The sequence below is a fragment of the Oncorhynchus kisutch genome, linkage group LG2 (assembly GCF_002021735.2).
Source record: "Oncorhynchus kisutch isolate 150728-3 linkage group LG2, Okis_V2, whole genome shotgun sequence".
NCBI lineage: Eukaryota > Metazoa > Chordata > Actinopteri > Salmoniformes > Salmonidae > Oncorhynchus > Oncorhynchus kisutch.
The window spans coordinates 30599451-30625260 of record NC_034175.2 but is presented as its reverse complement, the minus strand read 5'-3'; the positions used below and the strand labels follow the sequence as shown (position 1 = coordinate 30625260).

General features: G+C 42.3%; 1 protein-coding gene across 4 annotated transcripts in view; it reads right to left on the bottom strand.

The window, feature by feature from the left end:
- phactr4b (phosphatase and actin regulator 4b) overlaps window positions 1-25810 on the bottom strand; it is a 64047-nt gene that overhangs the window by 37886 nt on the left and 351 nt on the right. For all 4 annotated transcript variants that reach the window (XM_020453208.2, XM_031793103.1, XM_020453199.2 and 1 more), the window contains exon 2: window positions 25664-25787. The gene's annotated coding sequence lies outside the window, so the exon portion shown is untranslated. The remainder of the gene's footprint in view (window positions 1-25663; window positions 25788-25810) is intronic.

Genomic DNA, 25810 nt, shown 5'->3' with positions numbered 1-25810 from the left:
GGGAGGGTCGTCAGCTACATGGGAAACACCTGGGCCCGGTGTCTCCCAGGATAAATACACCACTTCCCCATTCATGGAGGAGACTCTCTCCATGCAGACACCTTTATAGATTTGGTTGTTTTTCTTGGTGGTTTTTTGGTTGTTTGCTTTAGCATCTTTCAACACCCTGCATTATCACATTCATGCATGCAAAACACTCACACTACTGATTACTGATTACAGACACCATTGTATATTATACTTAGTTACTTATTTAATAAATATATATTTTGTTTCTCCTTATCTCCACGTTGTCTCCCTTTTGTTACGGGCTTTGAGCCAGTTCGTGACAGCAATGGATATACATTTTCTTTTAAATAAACACTTTCCTACATTTCCTGTGCAGCAGGCCAGGTACTTCTATGCGTGCTCAGGTGTGCGCACACTACCTCAACATTATCATCAGGAAAGAGAAACCAGACACATGCTCAACGCTCATATGGAGCACACCAAACAAAAGACAATGAAAGAAATGGACAAATCTCAAATGAAATAATCCAAAACGTATTTCTCACAAGTGTAGCTGGTTGTGAACTCTGCAAATAACATTTCCACTCCAAGAATGATTAAGGTAAATGACTAATTAATACATGAATTAACAGATTTTAAAATAATTTATGACAGGATAAGACAATCATAAGAACAATGTACACAAAACACAGTTATCAGCAATGCCACAGTGTAGCCTACAAAAATATAATAATCAATTTCAAGAAGCCTTCTGAAACTATCTTTTATGAATCTCCCTGATCATGGTGGATATCTTGTATGACTTTTCTAACTCTCAAGGAAATAGATTGACAGTATACGGGCATCACAACCAAGTAACGTGAGGAGTCTCCAATTTAAGTTTAATTGGGTCTTTATATTGACCGTTCGCATCTTGCTTTAATAATAAGGAAATTAATCCCTCCTGTTGGGTCCTGGATTGGTTTACAGCACAGAAAGAATAGTAAAGGTTTCTTAAATTTCTGTGAACATTTTACATACCGCAATTGGAATTCCATCTAAAACATGGGGAGTCTACCATTTTGAACGACTCAATGGCATAAAGAAATTCTTCCTCCATGATAAAACCTTGCCCTAAAAGATGCTGCTCATCTATACGTTTCAGGTGGGGGATATTCAATTAAAAAAAATCTCAAATAAAATGTTATTGGTCACATACACATATATATAGCAGATGTTATTGGGGGTGTAGCAAAATGCTTTTCTGTGAATACTTGTGAGATTTTAGGGTTGGCTTCTGTTTGAAATAATTTGTTCCTTCCATGGTATTTTTTCTGGAAATATTTCTCACCATGCGGTTTTAGACCTACAGTATAGATGATAATCCCAACCACCTGTTGATGAAGTCTCTCTAGCTCTCTTTGTTTTCCATTGAGTAATTGTAATAATGTAATTTAAATCTTTAAAATAATTGTCAATTTTTTGTTTTAGAGCAGGTATTCCCAAACTAGGGTAAGGTACGTGTAATGCCGTCAGTGGTACACCAAATTACATGTTAAAATAAATGTTTTCACATTTTCAAACAGTCCATTTATATTTTCCAACGGGGTTAAACATTTGAGTGAGGTTTTATTCTCGCCTGAGAAGCCTCGTTTCACTGCCAAAAATACAATTAAAACCATCTAGCGTTCAGCGAAATAACATGTCAAATAGAGGTAGCCTAGTCAAACAATTAACATCCAATCACATTAAGCGCTACTCTCTCGCAAGAATTCCACTAACGGTTCATATATAGCCAAACGTAGCTGCTGCTCATGTTGGTATCTGTACTGATGGCGCAAAAGCCATATGACAGGGAGACATAGTGGAGTGGTAACGCGCGTGCAAGCAGTTGCTACTGACGCCACTTGGGTACACTGCAGCATCCACCAAGAGGAACTTGCTGCCAAGGGAATGCCTGACAGCTTAAAATAAGTTTTGGAAACTACAGTGAAAATGGTTAACTTTGTTAAAGGAAGGCCCCTGAACTCGTGTATTTTCTGCACTATGCAATGATATGGGCAGCGACCATGTAACGCTTTTACAACATACAGAAGTGCGCTGGTTATCTAGGGGCAAAGTATTGACACGTTTTTTTGATTTATTGGGAGACGAGCTTAAAGTTTTCTTTACTGACCATAATTTTCACTTGTCTGACCACTTGCATGATGACGAGTTTCTCACACGACTGGCCGATCTGGATGATGTTTCTTCACGCCTGAATGATCTGAATCTAGGATTACAGGGACTCTCCGCAACTATTTTCAATGTGCGGGACAAAAATTGATGCTATGATTAAGAAGTTGGAGCTCTTCTCTGTCTGCATTAACAAGGAAAACACAAGGTCTTTCCATCATTGTATGTTTTGTATGAAAATGAACTCCAAGCTTACGGACAATGTCAAACGTGATATAGTGAAGCACCTGAGTGAGTTGGGTACGCAATTATGCAGGTATTTTCCTGAAACAGATGACACAAACAACTGGGTTCGTTATCCCTTTCATGCCCTGCCTCCAGTCCACTTACCGATATCTGAACAAGAGAGCCTCATCAAAATTGAAACAAGCGGTTCTGTGAAAATGTTATTTAAAACAGATTTCTGGATAGGGCAGTGCTCAGAGTATCCTACCTTGGTAAATGGCGCTGTCAAGACACTGATGCATTTTGCAACCACATACCTAATGAGAGAGTGGATTCTCGACCCTCACTAGCATGAAAACTAAATACAGGTACAGACTGTGTGTGGAATATTATTTAAGACTGAGACTCTCTCCAATTACAACCCAACATTGCAGAGTTATGTGCATCCTTTCAAGCACACCCTTCTCATTAACCTGTGGCGAGTTATTCACAATTTTTGATGAAGAAATAAGGTTTTATATGTAGGATGGTTAAGTAAAGAGCAAAATGATTGATTATTATATTATTATTTGTGCCCTGGTCCTATACACTGCGTGCACAATTATTAGGCAAATTGTATTCCTCATGATTCATTTTATTGTTGAACAAACACAATGCTCTCAGTCAATCCAAAATGTTATTGAACCTCAAACCTGAATGTTTAACAAAGGAAAAGTGAGTTGTCATCTTTCTCAGGGGAATATATAAGTGTGCACAATTATTAGGCAACTATTAGTGTGCATAATTATTAGGCAACTAAATTACAAAAATAATTTATTCCAACTCACTTGTTTATTCTAAATTTGAGTAAGTGTAACAAATAAGTAACACAAAATGATAATTAAATAACATTTTTGGCCTTTCAAAAACCAATAAAGCCACCCTTCTTTTCAATAACTGCCATGAGCCTTCCATCCTTAGAGTCTGTCAGTTTCTTGATCTGTTCACGATCAACTTTCGCCTTCCAAATGCTGTTCAAATAGATGTAGTGTCTTCCCTCACTATAAATCTTACATTTGAGAAGGGCCCACAAGTTCTCAATAGGATTTAAGTCAAGTGAGGAAGGGGGGCAGATCATTATTCAGGCATCTTTGAGGCCTTTACTGGCTAGCCAGCAGTGGAGTACTTGGATGCATGTGATGGAGCATTGTCTGGCATAAAGATCATGGCCTTCTTGAATGCTGAGGACTTCTTCCTGTACCACTGCTTGAAGAAAGTGTCTTCCAGAAACTGGCAGTAGGTTTGGGAGTTGTTTCAGTCCATCTTCAACCCGAAAAGGTCCAACTACCTCACCCTTAAAGATAGCAGCCCATACCAGCACACCTCCTCTACCTTGCTGGCACCTGACTCAAAGTGGTACCCTGTGTCCATTACTGATCCAGCCACGGGCCCATCCATCTGGTCCATCAAGTCACTAATTTCATCTGTCCATAAAAATCTGTTTTCAGGTATTTCTTTGCCCAATCTTGACGCTTCAACTTGTGAATCTTATTCAGTGGTGGTCGTGTTTCAGCCTTCTTGACCGTGGCCATGTCTCTGAGCACTTGACACCTTGTACTTCTGGACACTCCAGGTAGGTTGCAGTTCTGGAATATGGTGGCACTGGAGGATAATGGGTTCCTGGTAGCTTGACGGTTAATTCTTCTCAAATCTTTTGAAGTTAATATGCACCTTTTCTTCTCCATGCGTTTCTTGCGCCCCAGTTGACTTTTTGCAACAAAACGTTTATTGTCTGGTGGTCACACCTCAATAGTTTAGCTACTTCAAGAACGTTGCATCCGTCTGAAAGGCATTTTACAATTTTTGACTTTTCGGTGTCAGTTAAGTAATGAAGCTGCTTAAAGGTTAAGGTAAAATTGCCCTAATAATTATGCACACCGTGTCCACTTTTCTCAGTTCTCTGATTAAGGTGTTACCTTGCATTGTTATTGGAGCCACGAACCCAAGGGGTTCATAAAGACTATTCACTGTGGACAGGATGCCTCTCAGCGTAAAAGGCTTGAGAAGCTGTCTGTTTCCAGGTTCTAGGAAAGTCCCAGACTCCGTTGAAAGGGGAGATGATCCACTCCTAGGTCCAGATCTTTTAAGTCTTTTGCACGGTCCTCCATAGGGAAGGCTTCCATAACTGTTTTGCTATTGGATGCAATCTTGTGTAGTTTCATGTTGGACTCCACCAACATTGCTTGTGTTTTTCTTAGAATGATGATAGCTTCTTCTGTAGTAGCTACTGATGTCAGCCCATCATCGACGTAGAAGTTCCTCAACTACATATCGCTTGTGTTCTGACCAGTGTTCCTTCTCACCCTGTAGCACTGCTCGTCTCATGCAGTAGATGGCTTCGGCTGGTGAAGGGCTGTTCCCAAATACATGGACTTTCATCCTGTACTCAGTTATGTTTCTATCTGGGTTGTTGTCTTCATACCAGAGAAACCTTAAGTAATCTCTGTGATCCTCACGTAAACCAAAACAGTAATACATTTGCTGCACATCTGCCATTAGTGCAATGCAATCATTGCGGAAATGCATTAGGACACCCAAGAGTGTGTTGTTTAAGTCTGGACCACTGAGCAGAACATTGTTAAGTGACACGCCTTGACACTTAGCACTGGAGTCAAATACTACTCTTATTTGTTCAGGCCTTTGTGGATGGTAAACACCAAATTTGGGCAGATACCAACGTTCTTTGTCTCCCTCTAGTGGCTGTGAAGGTTCGGGCTTGGTCGTTATCCAGCATCTTTTGCATGAAGTCAATAAAATGACGCTTCAGGTCAGGTTTTTTGTCTAAAGTCCTGCGAAGTGATGTGAGACGGTTCATGGCCTGCTCCCTGTTATTTAGGAAGGCGACGTATAGTGGGGCGAAAGGGTAGTGGAGCCACCCAGTTGTTTCCATCATCCTGGAAAACCTGTTTGTCCATAATGTCCAAGAAGGCTTTGTCCTCCACTGATGGTGCTGGTTTATCATCGTCTTGTGTTTTGTCGAACACGGAACATCCCAGGCTGTCTGTGTTCACAGTTGTGCTTGGGATGTCTCAAGTGCACTGTAGAGGGAGAGATGTGTTTCCGAGCTACGCTGTTGTAGTTCTCTTTTACCTGGATGATGTCAGGGCAAGGGCTCAGATAGGATGTGCGAAGTATGTTTGTCCTGAACACGTTAACATTGGCTGGTCGGTGAGCCGTTCCCAGACAGACCTCACCCACGATGACCCACCCGAGGTCGAGTCGCTGTGCATAAGGAGTGTCGTGGGCCCCATTGATTTGCTCTCGTACCTTGTGTACCCTTAAGATGTCTCGTCCTAAGAGCAGGAGGATGGGAGTGTCTGGGTCCGCAGCTGGAATTTTGTCCATAACTGATTGCAGATGGGATGATGATACGCAATGTCGGGGGAGGGACTCTCCATCATATCGTCTGGCATCATATCACACTCTATCAGAGTAGGGAGAGTGAGCTGCATTTGTCCATCTATAGACTCCACCATGAAGTTGACGGCTCTCCTGCCTGAAGTCTCTGTTACCCCAGAACACGTCTTCATGGTGTATGGAGTAGAGTTGTCATTGATGTTGAAGATATTGAAAAACTCGTGTCTTGGCCAGAGATTTGCTACTCGGTTCATCAAGCACTACATACATTGACAGCTTCCTGTCTTTTCCCAGCCGGATAAGCTTTGACTTGGCATATTTTTGAACATGATCTTGGATTAACTGTCTCACCACAGATCTCCGTACACTTTGAGGTGACTGACAGAAGAGCATCGTCACCTTGCTCCCTGCCATGCTCGGTCTCTGCTGTAGCGGTGTCTGTATTTGAAGGGGCTGGGCCTGGATGATTGACACCTTACAGTCTTTAGCTCTGTGCTGAGTTGACCCACAACATCGTAAACAAATGCCATTCTCTTTTAGATATGATTTGCGCTCATCTAGAGTTTTGTATCTAAACCCACAACACTTTTTAAGAGTATGAGGCTTGTTATGCATTGGGCAGTGATGGTCAGGGTTTTGTCGTACTGGGTTTGGTTTGGTGATCTGAGGTCTCAGATGACATCTGTTTTGTATACAGTCACAGGTGTCTTGCTGCTGCACCTGGCAATGTTTCTCACTTTTCATAGACACCTGGTTAGTTGAGGTGTAGAGGGTGAAACTGGGGTCATTTCTAATTTTCGCCTAGGTTCCTGATGAATCTCGAGAATAACGAGAATGGTGGGAATGCTACCCGATAGTCCTCCTTGTATTTGGATCCCTTTGCAATCCATTTTTCTTGTAAACTGAATGGAAGTTTCTCTACTATAGGGTTTACCCCCCGAGATGTGTCCAGATAAGCGAGGCCTGGAAGGTACCCTTCTACTTTAGCACACTCCAGTTCGAGAAGAATGTAACCCAGTTCTCTTTGTTTGTGATTGTCTTTGTTAGCCAGTTTTGGAAAATCATCAATTTTCTTCAACAGTGCATCCTCGATCACTTCGGGTGTACCATAGCACTCTTCTAGTCGTTGCCAGACCATGTTAAGCCCTGCTGTTGCGTTGAAAATATGGACAAATCTAATTCTGTTTGCTTGCTCAGATGACTCTGCCCCTAGCCACTTGGTAATTAGATCCAACTCTTCCCTGGCTGATAAATTCAAGTCTCTGGTCGCATTGAGAAAGGATGCTTTCCATGCCCAATAATTGTCAGGGCGATCATCAAACTTCAGGAGTCTCACGGCGTAGGAGATACTTGATGAGGTCTGGTGCCACTTGTGACTCAGGGAAGCTTTGTGTGTGTGACTGGAAGTGGGCTTGCTTTCCATTTCCACCATGCTGCTGTTCATTTCTTTTGAACGGAGTGTCTCTGCTCATATTCTGTTTGCTACTTTCTGGATTATGGAATGTAGCTGGGTCAACACGAAGATCGTTTCTCCACTTCAAATGGCAGTTCAGCAAAGTAGGGCCTAGCATGTTGTTGCACATACTCACATGTACATTGGACTGGACTTAAGGGCTGTGTCCCTGTGTCTAGTTTTTTGCGAAGCTCTCTGCGTTCTGATTCTACAGCTTCTTCAAAGGCTGCAGCTTCAGCCAATGCAGCAGCAGCTGTTCTCTCAAATTGGAGAACATATAAACTTGCCTCAAGGTCAGCTTTTTGCTTAAAAAAAGCTGGCCTCTATTTCTGCCTTTTGTTTCATCACAGAAGCTTCCTTCTCAGCATAGGAGGCTTGTGCACGCGCTGCGTCTGCCTTGGCACGTGCTTTGATTGCTGCAGAACTCGCCGTTGAGGATCTGCTTGACTGTTTTGATGACCTTGATCTTGTAGATTGAGACTTGGTCCCAATGTGCTGAAGAGGCTCATCCATCTCTCTCTGTCGAACTCTTGGCTCTGCTTGTTGTACCGTAGACTGCTGGTCTTCCCTAGGAACAGAGGCTTTGTTGGCTGATGAACGTAGAAACAAAACCACCGCGTATGGTTATTCTTGAGCTTGAGCCCACTGTGATGTTCTTTCACTATTTTGCCCTTGAGTTGCGTTCTCATGCAAAACTAGACAGATAGCTAACAACTAAGTCTTCAATAAAATTCCCAAGGCGTGACTTTTCTTGAATTAATATATTGAAAACGTTTATGTTGTGAAACTGCAAAATACAGAAAAGAATATACTTTAGTATTCAATTCACACCGACATACTATAGCTGTACATTATACATTTGAAGTTGCATAAATACAAAGCACGTGCTAAGGTACCATGCATCTGGCATGATGCCAAACCATATAGCTAATTGTTACTCATATGGTAATTGGCTAACTCCTTTCATTACTCTAATAATGTACAACCATCTATGTAGAATAACAAAGCATATTACACTAGAAACAGTAACAAAACTACAGTATATTTTACAATTCGTATGCATGACGCATGATCAAAGAAATACAGCTAACGACATACATGAAAGGCATTGCAATTTGTGTGAGTAAATGCAACCAACCAACATTATCTCTATCAATAACAAGATTATCACCATTAGCTAAATGCTTGAATCGAACTTACAAACAAATATTTTCCAAGGCTGAAGCGTGACAAGAAATAACTACACTGAAAGACCTGCACCGTAGCATTGTTTTTAGCTGCTTCTATGCGTGCAGAACAAATTCTCTACTTCCTGTTTGCATAGTCTTTCTAAGTACCAGAAAGCTCCACTAGGGGGCGAATAACACAATGGAACACAATGAAAATACATTTGAACCATTGTAATAAAAGAATCTTCTAACAGGATGGCAGCACACCTTGATATAAAGGTGTTATTCACTTTTGCCACACCCTCCCTCATTTCACAAATACATATCACCTGAAAATGATGAAATCCAATAAGCATTCAAGTTTATATTATTTGGAGTTGGAAAATGTGCATAGAAATAATGATAATATCAGAATACTCACTTGCAGTTGTGCACGCAGTGTAAGAGCTCATTGTCACTTCCCACAAGCCGGGTTGTGACAAAAACTCACACTCATTCTTATGTTTAATAAATGTATCGTATAGTGTGTGTGTGTTGCAGGCTTACAATGATGGCAAAAAACAACATTTGAGAGTGCGCTGACCCTGGTGCTAGAGGGGTACGCAGCTCGAGGTAGAATGTTTGAAGGGGTACGGGACAACACTTTTGGGAACCACTGAGATAGAGCAATGATTTCCTCTGTTAAAAAGCTTTTCCTTGCAAAAACATTTTCTTTCTCCAAGAGGCATGTTTAATCACATGTCCACAAAGTGCATTTGATGGCATCCCATACAATATGTGGACCAGCTGAGTCTGTATCGCGATTAAATGATGTAACAAAAAAAGTTATTAATAAAATTCACATCCTCCAGTTAGGAATGGTTAAACTTATGGTTAAACCCAGTGGTAACAGTGGTTTGAACGTAAACGTTCTGCAATAACAGTTTGATACCTTAGAAGTGAGTAAAAAGGAAATAAATAAATAAATTAGTCTCGCCTTTTCCCTTCTTCACCAAGTATATCTAATTGACTGGGGATTTGAAATATCCAGATATCTACTAGATCCAGAGAGGATACAGTTGAAGTCAGAAGTTTACATACGCTTAGGTTGGAGTCATTAAAACTAGTTTTTCAACCACTCCACAAATATCTTGTTTACAAACTATAGTTTTGGCAAGTCGGTTAGGACATATACTTTGCACATGACACAAGTCATTTTCCCAACAATTGTTTAGAGACAGATTTCACCTATAATTCACTGTATCACAATTCCAGTGGGTCAGAAGTGTACAGTCGTGGCCAAAAGTTGAATGACACAAATATACATTTTCACAAAGTCTGTTGCCTCAGTTTGTATGATGGAAATTTGCATATACTCCAGAATGTTGTGAAGAGTGATCAGATGAATTGCAATTAATTCCAAGTCCCTCTTTGCCATGCAAATGTACTGAATCCCCCCCAAAAACATTTCCACTGCATTTCAGCCCTGCCACAAAAGGACCAGCTGACATGTCAGTGATTCTCTCATTAAACACAGGTGTGAGTGTTGACGAGGACAAGGCTGGAGATCACTCTGTCATGCTGATTGAGTTCGAATAACAGACTGGGGGCTTCAAAAGGAGGGTGGTGCTTGGAATCATTGTTCTTCCACTGTCAACCATGGTTATCTGCAAGGAAACACATGCCGTCATCATTGCTTTGCGCAAAAAGGGCTTCACAGGCAAGGATATTGCTGCCAGTAAGATTGCACCTAAATCAACCATTTATCGGATCATCATGAACTTCAAGGAGAGAGGTTCAATTGTCTTGAAGAAGGCTTGGGGGGGGGGGGGTAGCCTAGTGGTTATAGCGTTGGACTAGTAAACGGAAGGTTGCAGGTTCAAACCCCCGAGCTGACAAGGTACAAATCTGTCGTTCTGCCCATGAACAGGCAGTTAACCCACGGTTCCTAGGCCGTCATTGAAAATAAGAATTTGTTCTTAACTGACTTGCCTGGTTAAAAAAAAAGGCTTAAGGGCACCGAAAAAAGTCCAGCAAGCACCAGGACCGTCTCCTAAAGTTGATTCAGCTGCGGGATCGGGGCATGTCATCTACAAAATGGCTTCCAACACTCTACTCAGCAAACTGGATGCAGTCTATCACAGTGCCATCCGTTTTGTCACTAAAGCACCTTATACTACCCACCACTGCGACTTGTATGCTATAGTCGGCTGGCCCTCGCTACATATTCGTCGCCAGACCCACTGGCTCCAGGTCATCTACAAGTCTATGCTAGGTAAAGCTCCGCCTTATCTCAGCTCACTGGTCACGATGGCAACACCCATCCGTAGCACGCGCTCCAGCAGGTGTATCTCACTGATCATCCCTAAAGCCAACACCTCATTTGGCCGCCTTTCGTTCCAGTACTCTGCTGCCTGTGACTGGAACGAATTGCAAAAATCGCTGAAGTTGGAGACTTTTATCTCCCTCACCAACTTCAAACATCAGCTATCTGAGCAGCTAACTGATCGCTGCAGCTGTACATAGTCTATTGGTAAATAGCCCACCCTTTTCACCTACCTCATCCCCGTACTGTTTCTATTTATTTACTTTTCTGCTCTTCTGCACACCAATATCTCTACCTGTACATGACCATCTGATCTTTTATCACTCCAGTGTTAATCTGCAAAATTGTAATTATTTGCCTACCTCCTCATGCCTTTTGCACACATTGTATATAGACCCCCCCTTCGTTTTCTACTGTGTTATTGACTTGTTAATTGTTTACTCCATGTGTAACTCTTTGTTGTATGCTCACACTGCTATGCTTTATCTTGGCCAGGTCGCAGTTGCAAATGAGAACTTGTTCTCAACTAGCCTACCTGGTTAAATAAAGGTGAAATAAAAAAAAATAAAAAAAACACCAGTACAGAGCTTGCTCAGTAATGACAGCAGGCCGGTGTGACTGCATCTGCAGGCACAGTGAGGCGAAGACTGAGGATGGCCTGGTGTCAAGAAGGGCAGCAAAGAAACCACTTCTCTCCAGGAAAAACATCAGGGAGGGACTAATATTCTCAAAAGGTACAGGGATTGGTCTGCTGAGGACTGGGGTAAAGTCATTTTATCTGATGAATCCCCTTTCCGATTGTTTGGGGCATCCGGAAAAAAAGCTTGTCCGGAGAAGACAAGGTGAGCGCTACCATCAGTCCTGTGTCATGCCAACAGTAAAGCATCCTGTGACCATTCATGTGTGGAGTTGCTTCTCAGCCAAGGGAGTGGGCTCACTCACAATTTTGTCTAAGAACACAGACATGAATAAAGAATGGTACCAACACATCCTCAGAGAGCAACTTCTCCCAACCATCCAGGAACAGTTTGGTGACAAACAATGCATTTTCCAGCATGATGGAGCACCTTGCCATAAGGCAAAAGTGATAACTAAGTGGCTCGGGGAACAAAACATCGATATTTTGGGTCCATGGCCAGGAAACTCCACAGACCTTAATCCCATTGAGAACTTGTGGTCAATCCTCAAGAGGCGGGAGGACAAACAAAACCCCACAGATTCTGACAAACTCAAAGTATTGATTACACAAGAACAGGCTGCCATCAGTCAGGATGTGGACCAGAAGTTAATTGACATGATGCCAGGGCGGATTGCAGAGGTCTTGAAAAAGAAGGGTCAATACTGCAAATATTGACTCTTTGCATCAACTTCATGTAATTGTCAATAAAAGCCTTTGACACTTATGAAATGCTTGAAAATATACTTCAGTATTCCATAGTAACATCTGACAAAAATATCTAAAGACACTGAAGCAGCAAACTTTGTTGAAATTAATATTTGAGTCAGTGAAAACTTTTGGCCACGACTGTACATACACTAAATTGACTGTGCCTTTAACTAGCTTGGAAAATTCCAGAAAATGATGTCATGGCTTTAGAAGCTTCTGATAGGCTAATTGACATAATTTGAGTCAATTGGAGGTGTACCTCTGGATGTATTTCAAGGCCTACCTTCAAACTCAGTGCCTATTTGCTTGACATCATGGGGAAAATCAAAAGAAATCAGCCAAATCCTCAGAAAAACAATTGTAGGCCTCCAAAAAACTGGTTCATCCTTTCATACCACGTTTCTGCATTGTCGGAACTAGAAGCACAAGCATTTCACTACACTCGCATTAACATCTGCTAACCATGTGTATGTGACAAATAAAATTTGATTTGATTTCATCTGTACATACAATAGTACGCTAGTATAAACACCATGGGACCACGCAGCTGTCATACAGATCAGGAAGGAGACATGTTCTGTCTCCTAGAGATGAGCGTACTTTAAAAAATAAATGTAAAAAAAGATAACAATTACATAAATATTCAGACCATTTACTCAGTACTTTGTTGAAGCAATTACAGCCTTGAGTCTTCTAAAGTTTTCTTGGGTATTACACTACAAGCTCGGCACACCTGTATTTGGGGAGTTTTTCCATTCTTCTCTGCAGAACCTCTCAAGCTCGGTCAGGTTGGATGGGGAGAGTCACCGCACAGCTATTTTCAGGTCTCTCCAGAGACGTTCAATCGAGTTCGAGTCCGGGCTCTTACTGGACTTTGAGACTTGCCCGGAAGCTCCTCCTGCGTTGTCTTGGCTGTGCGCTTAGGGTCGTTGTCCTGTTGGAAGGTGAACTGTCACCCCAGTCTGAGGTCCTGAGCACTCTCAAGCAGGTTTTCATCAAAGATCTCTCTGTACTTTGCTCTGTTAATCTTTCGCTCAATCCTGACTAATCTCCCAGTCCCTGCCACTGAAAAACATCCCCAAAGCATGATGCTGCCACCACCATGCTTCACTGTAGGGATGGTGCCAGGTTTCCTCCAGACGAGACGCTCGACATTGAGTTCAATCTTGGCTTCATCAGACCAGAAGATCTTGTTTCTCATGGTCTGACAGTCCTTTAGTTGCCTTTTGGCAAACTCCAAGCGAGCCGTCATGTGCCTTTTACTGAGGAGTGGCTTCCGCCTGGAAGAGTGTTGCAGAGACGGGATAATCTTCCAGAAGGACAACCATCTACACAGAGGAACTCTGGAGCTCTGTCAGAGTGACCATCGGGTTCTTGGTCACCTACCTGACAAAGGCCCTTCTCCCCCAATTGCTCAGTTTGGCCGGGCGGCCAGCTCTAGGAACAGTCTTGGTGGTTCCAAACTTCTTCCATTTAAGAATGATGGAGGCCACTGTGTTCTTGGGGATCTTCAATGCTGCAGACATTTTTTGGTACCCTTCCCCAGATCTGTGCCTCGCCATAATCCTGTCTCGGAGCTCTACGGACAATTCCTTCTACCTCGTTGCTTGGTTTTTGCTCTGACATACACAGTCAACTGTGGGATCTTGTATAGACAGGTGTGTGCCTTTCCAAATCATGTCCAATCAATTCAATTTACCACAGGTGGAGTCCAAGATGTAGAAGCATCTCAATGATGATCAATGGAAACAGGATGCACCTGAGCTCAATTTTGAGTCTCATAGCAAAGGGTCTGAACAGGTACTTCTGTTATTTATTCAAAAAATCTGTTTTCACTGTCATTATGGGGTATCGTGTGTAGATTGACGAGGAAAAACTATTATTTAAGCTGTTTTAAAATAAGGCTATAACTTAACAAAATGTGGAGAAAGGGCCTGTATTCTTCTTGAATGCACTGTACAACCTCCCCAATCACTCGTATATTTAGCTTCTTCCTTAGCTAGTGTGACAACCAAATGACGGGGATTAATGGTACATTTACTAATGGTGACATATGTAAAAATGGAGAATCAATAAAACAATGAATGCGAAGAATTGTCGGGATACAGCTAAACTATCCTGGAGAGACACCTATATCGTCGCCACACACCCCTCCCCTTCTTGTCTCAACTTTTAAATGATAATAAAGACACATTATCTTCACAAGTATTTTAGATGCTTTTCACTGACAGCCGCAATTCAATAATCAGCTATGCCTATTGCCACTCACGATGCCCAAATAGGCACAGGACTACGAACTTGAACCTCCACAGCTATTTTTTTCAAGAGGCTAATGATGCTCGACTCTAAGTCATGCTTTCTGATGAAGTATTTTGAATGATTTTATTTATCTCTGTTTAGTAAATAATTTTATTTTGGCAAATGTATTTCCATTTACTTCCCCAATGGACCCACCACTATGCCATTTCTCTCCTGTTCTATTGGTTTTCATATCAATTTTATTTTGTTGTCCAGAAGCCAAAAGCCACAATCCCATTCATATTAGCAAGCCATCTGAGTTGTTGTATCTTTAGATTCACCCTCTTTCAAAGTTTCTGACAGAGATTTTCATCTCTGCTATCAGGTGTACGGTTTAAAATGGGGTTTTCCCGCAAATTGCATTGTGGCCAATTTTTTAAAAGGATGTTTTGGCTGCTTCATTACGAGTTGCATCTTCTGTTAAAATGCATTACCATAATCTAAATGTGATTTCTATCATTCTGAGAACCGTGTGTGGACGCCCTAATGGGCTATGCACACAATGCACACAATGTGTCAGGTACATTTCTCAAAATGTCCAGTCACGTTGTCTGGCGCAACATTTTCCTAACAGAAACCCTGGCTGAGAGCTATTGAAGTGGCTTGTCAGAGACCTGTCTCCTCTTTGGTCTAACTGAATCATGCCCAGCTGATGGGTTAAGCATCCTGCTTTGCTTATAATGGCCCATTACCCATTGCAGTGCATTCCAATAGGATGTGGCGAGCACTGCAAGAGCACTGAGACAGCTTTTTCACTGACAGGCAAATGAACTTCAAGACCTCTCAAGCCCAAATAGTCAGCATCAGATAATGAGATACAGTTTTATGGGGCAGGTATTGGAGGTGGCTAACACAGACAGTACAGACACACGGGAACAAGCCCCACTAGTTCATGTAGAAAATATGAAATAGGGCCTCCCGAGTGGCACAATCACTCTCCCGAGTCCGTACAGGAGCTGAAGCGATGGGACAAGACTAACTATCAATTGGGGAGAGAAGGGGCGGCAACAACAACAACAAAAAAGAAAAAAAAGAAAAGCGATTAAATCATGTGCACTGAAGAGGGAAATATACTGAACATGTAATGGTTTTCCCCATTAAGCAGCGGGTCGGAGTCAGAGGCCGATTCTTCTCTGGTCTCTACTCCTCCCGTTACGGGGTCTGAGACGCCGAAGCTTCCCACCATTAGCTCTGACAAATTGAAAACTCTAGTCATTGGCGACTCCATTACCCGCAGTATTAGACTTAAAGCGAATCATCCAGCGATCATACACTGTTTACCCGGGGGCAGGGCTACCGACGTTAAGGCTAATCTGAAGATGGTGCTGGCTAAAGCTAAAACTGGCGAGTGTAGAGAGTATAGAGATATTGTTATCCACGTCGGCACCAACGATGTTAGGATGAAACAGTCAGAAATCACTAAGCGCAACATAGCTTCTGCGTGCATATCAGCTAGAAAGATGTGTCGGCATCGAGTAATTGTCTCTGGCCACCTCCCAGTTAGGGGGAGTGATGAGCTCTACAGCAGAGTCTCACAACTCAATCGCTGGTTGAAAACTGTTTTCTGCCCCTCCCAAAAGTTAGAATTTGTAGATAATTGGCCCTCTTTCTGGGACTCACCCACAAACAGGACCAAGCCTGACCTGCTGAGGAGTGACGGACTCCATCCTAGCTGGAGGGGTGCTCTCATCTTATCTACCAACATAGACAGGGCTCTAACTCCTCTAGCTCCACAATGAAATAGGGTGCAGGCCAGGCAGCAGGCTGTTAGCCAGCCTGCCAGCATAGTGGAGTCTGCCATTAGCACAGTCAGTGTAGTCAGCTCAGCTATCACCATTGAGACCGTGTCTGTGCCTCGACCTAGGTTGGGCAAAACTAAACATGGCGGTGTTCGCCTTAGCAATCTCACTAGGATAAAGACCACCTCCATTCCTGTCATTACTGAAAGAGATCATGATACCTCACATCTCAAAATAGGGCTACTTAATGTTAGATCCCTTACTTCAAAGGCAATTATAGTCAATGAACTAATCACTGATCATAATCTTGATGTGATTGGCCTGACTGAAACATGGCTTAAGCCTGATGAATTTACTGTTTTAAATGAGGCCTCACCTCCTGGCTACACTAGTGACCATATCCCCCGTGCATCCCGCAAAGGCGGAGGTGTTGCTAACATTTACGATAGCAAATTTCAATTTACAAAAAAAAAAATGACATTTTCGTCTTTTGAGCTTCTAGTCATGAAATCTATGCAGCCTACTCAATCACTTTTTATAGCTACTGTTTACAGGCCTCCTGGGCCATATACAGCGTTTCTCACTGAGTTCCCTGAATTCCTATCGGACCTTGTAGTCATAGCAGATAATATTCTAATCTTTGGTGACTTTAATATTCACATGGAAAAGTCCACAGACCCACTCCAAAAGGCTTTCGGAGCCATCATCGACTCAGTGGGTTTTGTCCAACATGTCTCTGGACCCACTCACTGTCACAGTCATACGCTGGACCTAGTTTTGTCCCATGGAATAAATGTGGTGGATCTTAATGTTTTTCCTCATAATCCTGGACTATCGGACCACCATTTTATTACGTTTGCAATTGCAACAAATAATCTGCTTAGACCCCAACCAAGGAACATCAAAAGTCGTGCTATAAATTCACAGACAACACAAAGATTCCTTGATGCCCTTCCAGACTCCCTCTGCCTACCCAAGGACGCCAGAGGACAAAAATCAGTTAACCACCTAACTGAGGATCTCAATCTAACCTTGCGCAATACCCTAGATGCAGTTGCACCCCTAAAAACAAAAAAAATGTCTCATAAGAAACTAGCTCCCTGGTACACAGAAAATACCCGAGCTCTGAAGCAAGCTTCCAGAAAATTGGAACGGAAATGGCGCCACACCAAACTGGAAGTCTTCCGACTAGCTTGGAAGGACGGCACCGTGCAGTACCGTAGAGCCCTTACTGCTGCTCGATCATCCTATTTTTCTAACTTAATTGAGGAAAATAAGAACAATCCGAAATTCCTTTTTAATACTGTCGCAAAGCTAACTAAAAAGCAGCATTCCCCAAGAGAGGATGACTTTCACTTTAGCAGTGATAAATTCATGAACTTCTTTGAGGAAAAGATTATGATTATTAGAAAGCAAATTACGGACTCCTCTTTAAACCTGCGTATTCCTCCAAACCTCAGTTGTCCTGAGTCTGCACAACTCTGCCAGGACCTAGGATCAAGAGAGACGCTCAAGTGTTTTAGTACTATATCTCGACACAATGATGAAAATAATCATGGCCTCTAAACCTTCAAGCTGCATACTGGACCCTATTCCAACTAAACTACTGAAAGAGCTGCTTCCTGTGCTTGGCCCTCCTATGTTGAACATAATAAACGGCTCTCTATCCACTGGATGTGTACCAAACTCACTAAAAGTGGCAGTAATAAAGCCTCTCTTGAAAAAGCCAAACCTTGACCCAGAAAATATAAAAAAAACTATCGGCCTATATCGAATCTTCCATTCCTCTCAAAAATTTTAGAGAAGGCTGTTGCGCAGCAACTCACTGCCTTCCTGAAGACAAACAATGTATACGAAATGCTTCAGTCTGGTTTTAGACCCCATCATAGCACTGAGACGGCACTTGTGAAGGTGGTAAATGACATTTTAATGGCATCGGACCGAGGCTCTGCATCTGTCCTCGTGCTCCTAGACCTTAGGGCTGCTTTTGATACCATCGATCACCACATTCTTTTGGAGAGATTGGAAACCCAAATTGGTCTACACGGACATGCTCTGGCCTGGTTTAGATCTTATCTGTCGGAAAGATATCAGTTTGTCTCTGTGAATGGTTTGTCCTCTGACAAATCAACTGTAAATTTCGGTGTTCCTCAAGGTTCCGTTTTGGGACCACTATTGTTTTCACTATATATTTTACCTCTTGGGGATGTTATTCGAAAACATAATGTAAACTTTCACTGCTATGCGGATGACACACAGCTGTACATTTCAATGAAACATGGTGAAGCCCCAAAATTGCCCTCGCTAGAAGCATGTGTTTCAGACATAAGGAAGTGGATGGCTGCAAACTTTCTACTATTAAACTCGGACAAAACAGAGATGCTTGTTCTAGGTCCCAAGAAACAAAGAGATCTTCTGTTGAATCTGACAATTAATCTTAATGGTTGTACAGTCGTCTCAAATAAAACTGTGAAGGACCTCGGCGTTACTCTGGACCCTGATCTCTCTTTTGAAGAACATATCAAGACCATTTCGAGGACAGCTTTTTTCCATCTACGTAACATTGCAAAAATCAGAAACTTTCTGTCCAAAAATGATGCAGAAAAATTAATCCATGCTTTTGTCACTTCTAGGTTAGACTACTGCAATGCTCTATTTTCCGGCTACCCGGATAAAGCACTAAATAAACTTCAGTTAGTGCTAAATACGGCTGCTAGAATCCTGACTAGAACCCAAAAATTTGATCATATTACTCCAGTGCTAGCCTCTCTACACTGGCTTCCTGTCAAAGCAAGGGCTGATTTCAAGGTTTTACTGCTAACCTACAAAGCATTACATGGGCTTGCTCCTACCTATCTCTCTGATTTGGTCCTGCCGTACATACCTACACGTACGCTACGGTCACAAGACGCAGGCCTCCTAATTGTCCCTAGAATTTCTAAGCAAACAGCTGGAGGCAGGGCTTTCTCCTATAGAGCTCCATTTTTATGGAACGGTCTGCCTACCCATGTCAGAGACGCAAACTCGGTCTCAACCTTTAAGTCTTTACTGAAGACTCATCTCTTCAGTGGGTCATATGATTGAGTGTAGTCTGGCCCAGGAGTGGGAAGGTGAACGGAAAGGCTCTGGAGCAACGAACCGCCCTTGCTGTCTCTGCCTGGCCGGTTCCCCTCTTTCCACTGGGATTCTCTGCCTCTAACCCTATTACAGGGGCTGAGTCACTGGCTTGCTGGGGCTCTCTCATGCCGTCCCTGGAGGGGGTGCGTCACCTGAGTGGGTTGATTCACTGTTGTGGTCATCCTGTCTGGGTTGGCGCCCCCCCCCCTTGGGTTGTGCCGTGGCGGAGATCTTTGTGGGCTATACTCAGCCTTGTCTCAGGATGGTAGGTTGGTGGTTGAAGATATCCCTCTAGTGGTGTGGGGGCTGTGCTTTGGCAAAGTGGGTGGGGTTATATCCTTCCTGTTTGGCCCTGTCCGGGGGTGTCCTCGGATGGGGCAACAGTGTCTCCTGACCCCTCCTGTCTCAGCCTCCAGTATTTATGCTGCAGTAGTTTATGTGTCGGGGGGCTGGGGTCAGTTTGTTATATCTGGAGTACTTCTCCTGTCCTATTCGGTGTCCTGTGTGAATCTAAGTGTGCGTTCTCTAATTCTCTCCTTCTCTCTTTCTTTCTCTCTCTCGGAGGACCTGAGCCCTAGGACCATGCCCCAGGACTACCTGACATGATGACTCCTTGCTGTCCCCAGTCCACCTGGCCATGCTGCTGCTCCAGTTTCAACTTCCACCTGACTGTGCTGCTGCTCTAGTTTCAACTGTTCTGCCTTATTATTATTCGACCATGCTGGTCATTTATGAACATTTGAACATCTTGGCCATGTTCTGTTATAATCTCCACCCGGCACAGCCAGAAGAGGACTGGCCACCCCACATAGCCTGGTTCCTCTCTAGGTTTCTTCCTAGGTATTGGCCTTTCTAGGGAGTTTTTCCTAGCCACCGTGCTTCTACACCTGCATTGCTTGCTGTTTGGGGTTTTAGGCTGGGTTTCTGTACAGCACTTTGAGATATCAGCTGATGTACGAAGGGCTATATAAATAAATTTGATTTGATTTGATTTGAAGTGTTGGTCCTATGTTTCATGAGCAGAAATAAAAGATCCCAGAAATTGTCCATACACACAAAAAGCTTATTTCTCTCAAACGTTGTATACAAATTTGTTTACATTCCTGTTAGTCAGCATTTCTCCATTACCATCTGAAAGGTGTGGTACAGTGCCTTGCGAAAGTATTCGCCCCCCTTGAACTTTGCGACATTTTGCCACATTTCAGGCTTCAAACAAAGATATAAAACTGTATTTTTTTTGTGAAGAATCAACAACAAGTGGGACACAATCATGAAGTGGAACGATATTTATTGGATATTTCAAACTTTTTTAACAAATCAAAAGCTGAAAAATAGGGCGTGCAAAATTATTCAGCCCCTTACTTTCAGTGCAGCAAACTCTCTCCAGAAGTTCAGTGAGGATCTCTGAATGATCCAATGTTGACCTAAATGACTAATGATGATAAATACAATCCACCTGTGTGTAATCAAGTCTCTGTATAAATGCACCTGCACTGTGATAGTCTCAGAGGTCCGTTAAAAGCGCAGAGAGCATCATGAAGAACAAGGAACACACCAGGCAGGTCCGAGATACTGTTGTGAAGAAGTTTAAAGCCGGATTTGGATACAAAAAGATTTCCCAAGCTTTAAACATCCCAAGGAGCACTGTGCAAGCGATAATATTGAAATGGAAGGAGTATCAGACCACTGCAAATCTACCAAGACCTGGCCGTCCCTCTAAACTTTCAGCTCATACAAGGAGAAGACTGATCAGAGATGCAGCCAAGAGGCCCATGATCACTCTGGATGAACTGCAGAGATCTACAGCTGAGGTGGGAGACTCTGTCCATAGGACAACAATCAGTCGTATATTGCACAAATCTGGCCTTTATGGAAGAGTGGCAAGAAGAAAGCCATTTCTTAAAGATATCCATAAAAAGTGTCATTTAAAGTTTGCCACAAGCCACCTGGGAGACACACCAAACATGTGGAAGAAGGTGCTCTGGTCAGATGAAACCAAAATTGAAGTTTTTGGCAACAATGCAAAATGTTATGTTTGGCGTAAAAGCAACACAGCTCATCACCCTGAACACACCATCCCCACTGTCAAACATGGTGGTGGCAGCATCATGGTTTGGGCCTGCTTTTCTTCAGCAGGGACAGGGAAGATGGTTAAAATTGATGGGAAGATGGATGGAGCCAAATACAGGACCATTCTGGAAGAAAACCTGATGGAGTCTGCAAAAGACCTGAGACTGGGACGGAGATTTGTCTTCCAACAAGACAATGATCCAAAACATAAAGCAAAATCTACAATGGAATGGTTCAAAAATAAACATATCCAGGTGTTAGAATGGCCAAGTCAAAGTCCAGACCTGAATCCAATCGAGAATCTGTGGGAAGAACTGAAAACTGCTGTTCACAAATGCTCTCCATCCAACCTCACTGAGCTCGAGCTGTTTTGCAAGGAGGAATGGGAAAAAATTTCAGTCTCTCGATGTGCAAAACTGATAGAGACATACCCCAAGCGACTTACAGCTGTAATCGCAACAAAAGGTGGCGCTACAAAGTATTAACTTAAGGGGGCTGAATAATTTTGCACACCCAATTTTTCAGTTTTTGATTTGTTAAAAAAGTTTGAAATATCCAATAAATGTCGTTCCACTTCATGATTGTGTCCCACTTGTTGTTGATTCTTCACAAAAAAATACAGTTTTATATCTTTATGTTTGAAGCCTGAAATGTGGCAAAAGGTCGCAAAGTTCAAGGGGTGCGAATACTTTCGCAAGGCACTGTATATCAAGAGGCTGATTAAACAGCATGATCATTCCACAGGTGCACCTTGTGCTGGGGACAATAAAAAGCCACTAAAATATGCAGTTGTGTTGTGTCACACAACATAATTCCACAGATGTCTAAAGTTGAGGGAGCGTGCAATTGACATGCTGACTGCAGGAATGTACCCCAGAGCTGTTGCAAAATAATTTTGTCAATTTGTCTACGATATACCGCATGCAACGTCGTTATAGAAAATTTGGCAGTAGGTCCAAACAGCCTCACAACCGCAGACCATGTGTAACCATAACAGCCCAGGACCTCCACATACAGCTTCTTCACCTGCAGGATCGTCTAAGACCAGCCACCCAGACAGCTGATGAAACTGTGGGTTTGCACAATCAAAGAATTTCTGCACAAACTGTCATCATCTGCGTGCTCGTTGCCCTCACCAGGATTTATTTTATTTTAAATATATTTCTTGTACAATATATTGATTGGCATTTCTTTTTTTTACAATTTAACAATCATCAAAATATGACACAGATAATGCCCCGTTATTCCTTCCACCTACACAAAACACCATGCTACATGGGAGCACATCGTGCAAAATCCTTCCCTCACCAACACAGGAACACCCCCCTCCCTCCCCTCTACCGGTATTAGTTTCACTGACCTCTTGGAACTACCCATCCCGGATCCGGGAGAATTGCCATCAACTACACTAATTAGCATAGCGCAGCGGTCAAATAATCTTACGAGAAAATATTCATATTCATGAAAATGAGTTACAATGTAATGCCTAACCTGTAGGTACTTGAAGAAATTAGTTTAGGTAACTGAAAATGAGATGCCAGTTGTTGAAAGGAAAGTAGTTAACCTTCTCTATAGAGATTACCAAATGATTTAATTCCTTTGTTGAACCAAGAACATGTAATACCATTTCTCAGGGATTTGGGTAAAATGGGGTTATTATAGAAAGGTGTTAGTTCATATATAGATCTAAGCCCTTCTGTTTGTTTACAGACTTCAACCCATTTATTTAAAGTGTTTTTAATGAACGTTTTTTTTTATGAGACCTAGCAAAGCTTTAGGTGGGCTAATATGAGGTATAGATGCCAATGGAGCAGAGGTCTGACACTCTTCCTCTATCTGTCTCCAAGAGGGTGAACTTGTTGTTGTATCTTGCCATACCCACACAGCCTTTAACTGAGATGCCCAGCAATGCAACTGGAAGTCAGGTAGAGTAAGTCCTCCTTCTGAGTTTGGTTTGCATAAAGTTGTGAGTTTCACTCTGGGGGGGGGGGGGGGTGTCCCTTTCCACAGAAATGAAGAAACCTTCCTATTAAGTTGTTTGGAAAAAAACTTTGGGAATAGGAAAGGGCAAGGTTTGAAAAGGGTACAATAATTTTGGTAATATATTTATCTTATTTGTCTATACAATTGACCCGCCCAATAAGAGAAATTTGTAAATCCCGCCATCTATCCAATTCTTCCCCAACCTTTTTGAGAAGTGGAGTATAGTTCAGTTGATCTGTCTTAATAGTTTCAGAAGGAATTTGCAATCCAAGATATGTCATTTTCTGTGGTTTCCAAGAAAAGATTGGGATCTGCATAGCTGCCCTGTTAAAAGGCATTAGTATACTCTTTGATAGGTTTATATTATATCCTGAAAAGGTACCATATTCTTTCAGGATGTCAACTAATGCTCAGAGTGAAATTTCTGGTTCAGTGAGGTAATGCAAAATTTCATCGGCATATAGCAAGACCAGATGTTCACACCCACCTATATGAACACCATGGATGGATGGATGAGATCTAAAAGCTTCTGCCAGTGGCTCTATAGCCAAAGAAAAAAGGAGAGGACTAGCGGGACAACCCTGTCTTGTGCCACATGAGAGAGAGAACTGTGAGGAAATGTTTCCATTAGTCAGGATCTGAGCTACCGGACATTTGTACAGTAATCTAATCAGACCAACGTACTTCATTCATCCTCTGTAAAACTTCAAACAGGTAGTTCCATTCTAAGCGGTCAAAAGCTTTTTCCGCATCTAATCTAATGAAGTATAGATATAGATTCTTGGTCATTCTCTACATAATGCTAAATATTAAATAATCTGATATTATCAGGAGATGAGCGGTTTCTTACAAAGCCTGTTTGGTCCATATCAACCAAGTCCGGAAGAACCTTCTCCAATATAAGAGCTAAAAAAATATATTTTATGAAGTGTTCAGAGATATTGGTCTATACGACCCACAAAGCAGAGGATCTTTCCCAGGTTTTAACAAAACTGTGATCAGTGCCTGTTCAAGTGTGTCTGGGAGATTTTCTGTCTCTATGGCAAAATTAAACATACTGCAAAGAGGCTCAATTAGTTTGACTAAAAAGGACTGATGGATTCCCTATTCAATTCTGTCTAACCCTGGTGATTTTCCCCCAGCAGTGTTGAAAATGGATTCCCTAATTTCCTCTGATGTGATCTCTTTCTCCAAGTGCTCTCTATCCTCATCAGTTAAATTTTTTACATTGAGATTGTTCAAAAACGTGTGCATTGTGGCAGGGACATCCCCTTCAGACTTGTACAATGTTTCATAAAACTCCCTGAAGACGAGATTCATTTCCTCAGGACCGTGAACAACTGTGTAATTTGGGTAGCTTAATAGAGCTAATAACTCTACTAGCATCCTCTCGTCGTATCTGCCAAGCAAGCAACTTTCCTGCTTTATCTCCATGTTCGTAGTAGTTTTGTTTTCCTAAGAGCATTTTCCACTTTATGGGTCATCAGGGTGTTATATTCCAAATGCTTTGAGTCTAATTTTTGTAGAGTTGAGTTGTCAAATGTTACACTGTGTTCATTTTCCAGATCAGTAATTTCATTCTCCAACAAATTTACTTGAGCTCTTAATAGCACCTGAACTAAAGGATATGATTTGTCCCCTCGGATATGCAAGGAGAGCTTCCCATAAAATTAGGGGGGAGGCAGAGTTGTTATTGGTGCTAAAAAAATATGTCTGAGTGTTCAGAAATGTTACAAATGTTGGATTATTGAGTAAGTATGTGCCAAAGTATGTGTCCATCTTCTTGAGGGTGGCTGTGCTCTACTGACTGGTACTGAAGCCAGCAGGGCAGAATAATCTGATATACATCTTGGTAAATACTTACACCCAGTAGTTAAACTTCCTTTGGCTGCAGGAATAAGCAGGAATAAGAGATGCTCTTATTCTCCATGGACTTTACAGTGTCCCAAAACTTTTGGGAGTTAAGAGCTACAGGATGCACATTTCTGTTTGAAAAAGCTAGCCTTTGCTTTCCTGATTGACTGCGCATTTGGCATAGCCTACTCAGTTTAGCCTATTGTGCATATCAAAGGAAGCCGCAGCAACATTTCTAACTGTTGCTAATGGCTGAACGGGTGGGCAAATGATGGACCTTCAGAAAACCAACCGCATAGATAGCTATAGCGGTTGTTTTCAAACGAATTAAGTAGCCAACAAGTTCTGGTTAACCTACTTAGCAACTGGCTATTTCGTCAACTGTAGCCTATCATTCTTGCAACAAAAAAAACGAATTGAAGACAACGCAGTTGTAATCAACCCACAGGGATGAAAAATAGTCACCACATATCTAAAAATCACAAACAGCAGCCTGTAGCTCACCTCTTTGTAGGAGAAAGAGACTTGCTAATTGCTACCCAGTGTAACATCACCGCTCCATCCCACTGATAACATCTAGAGAGCATCATCACGCGCATCCATTGTGCTTGAACGCCAACAGAGCAATCTATGGAGATCAAGCCAAGGTGG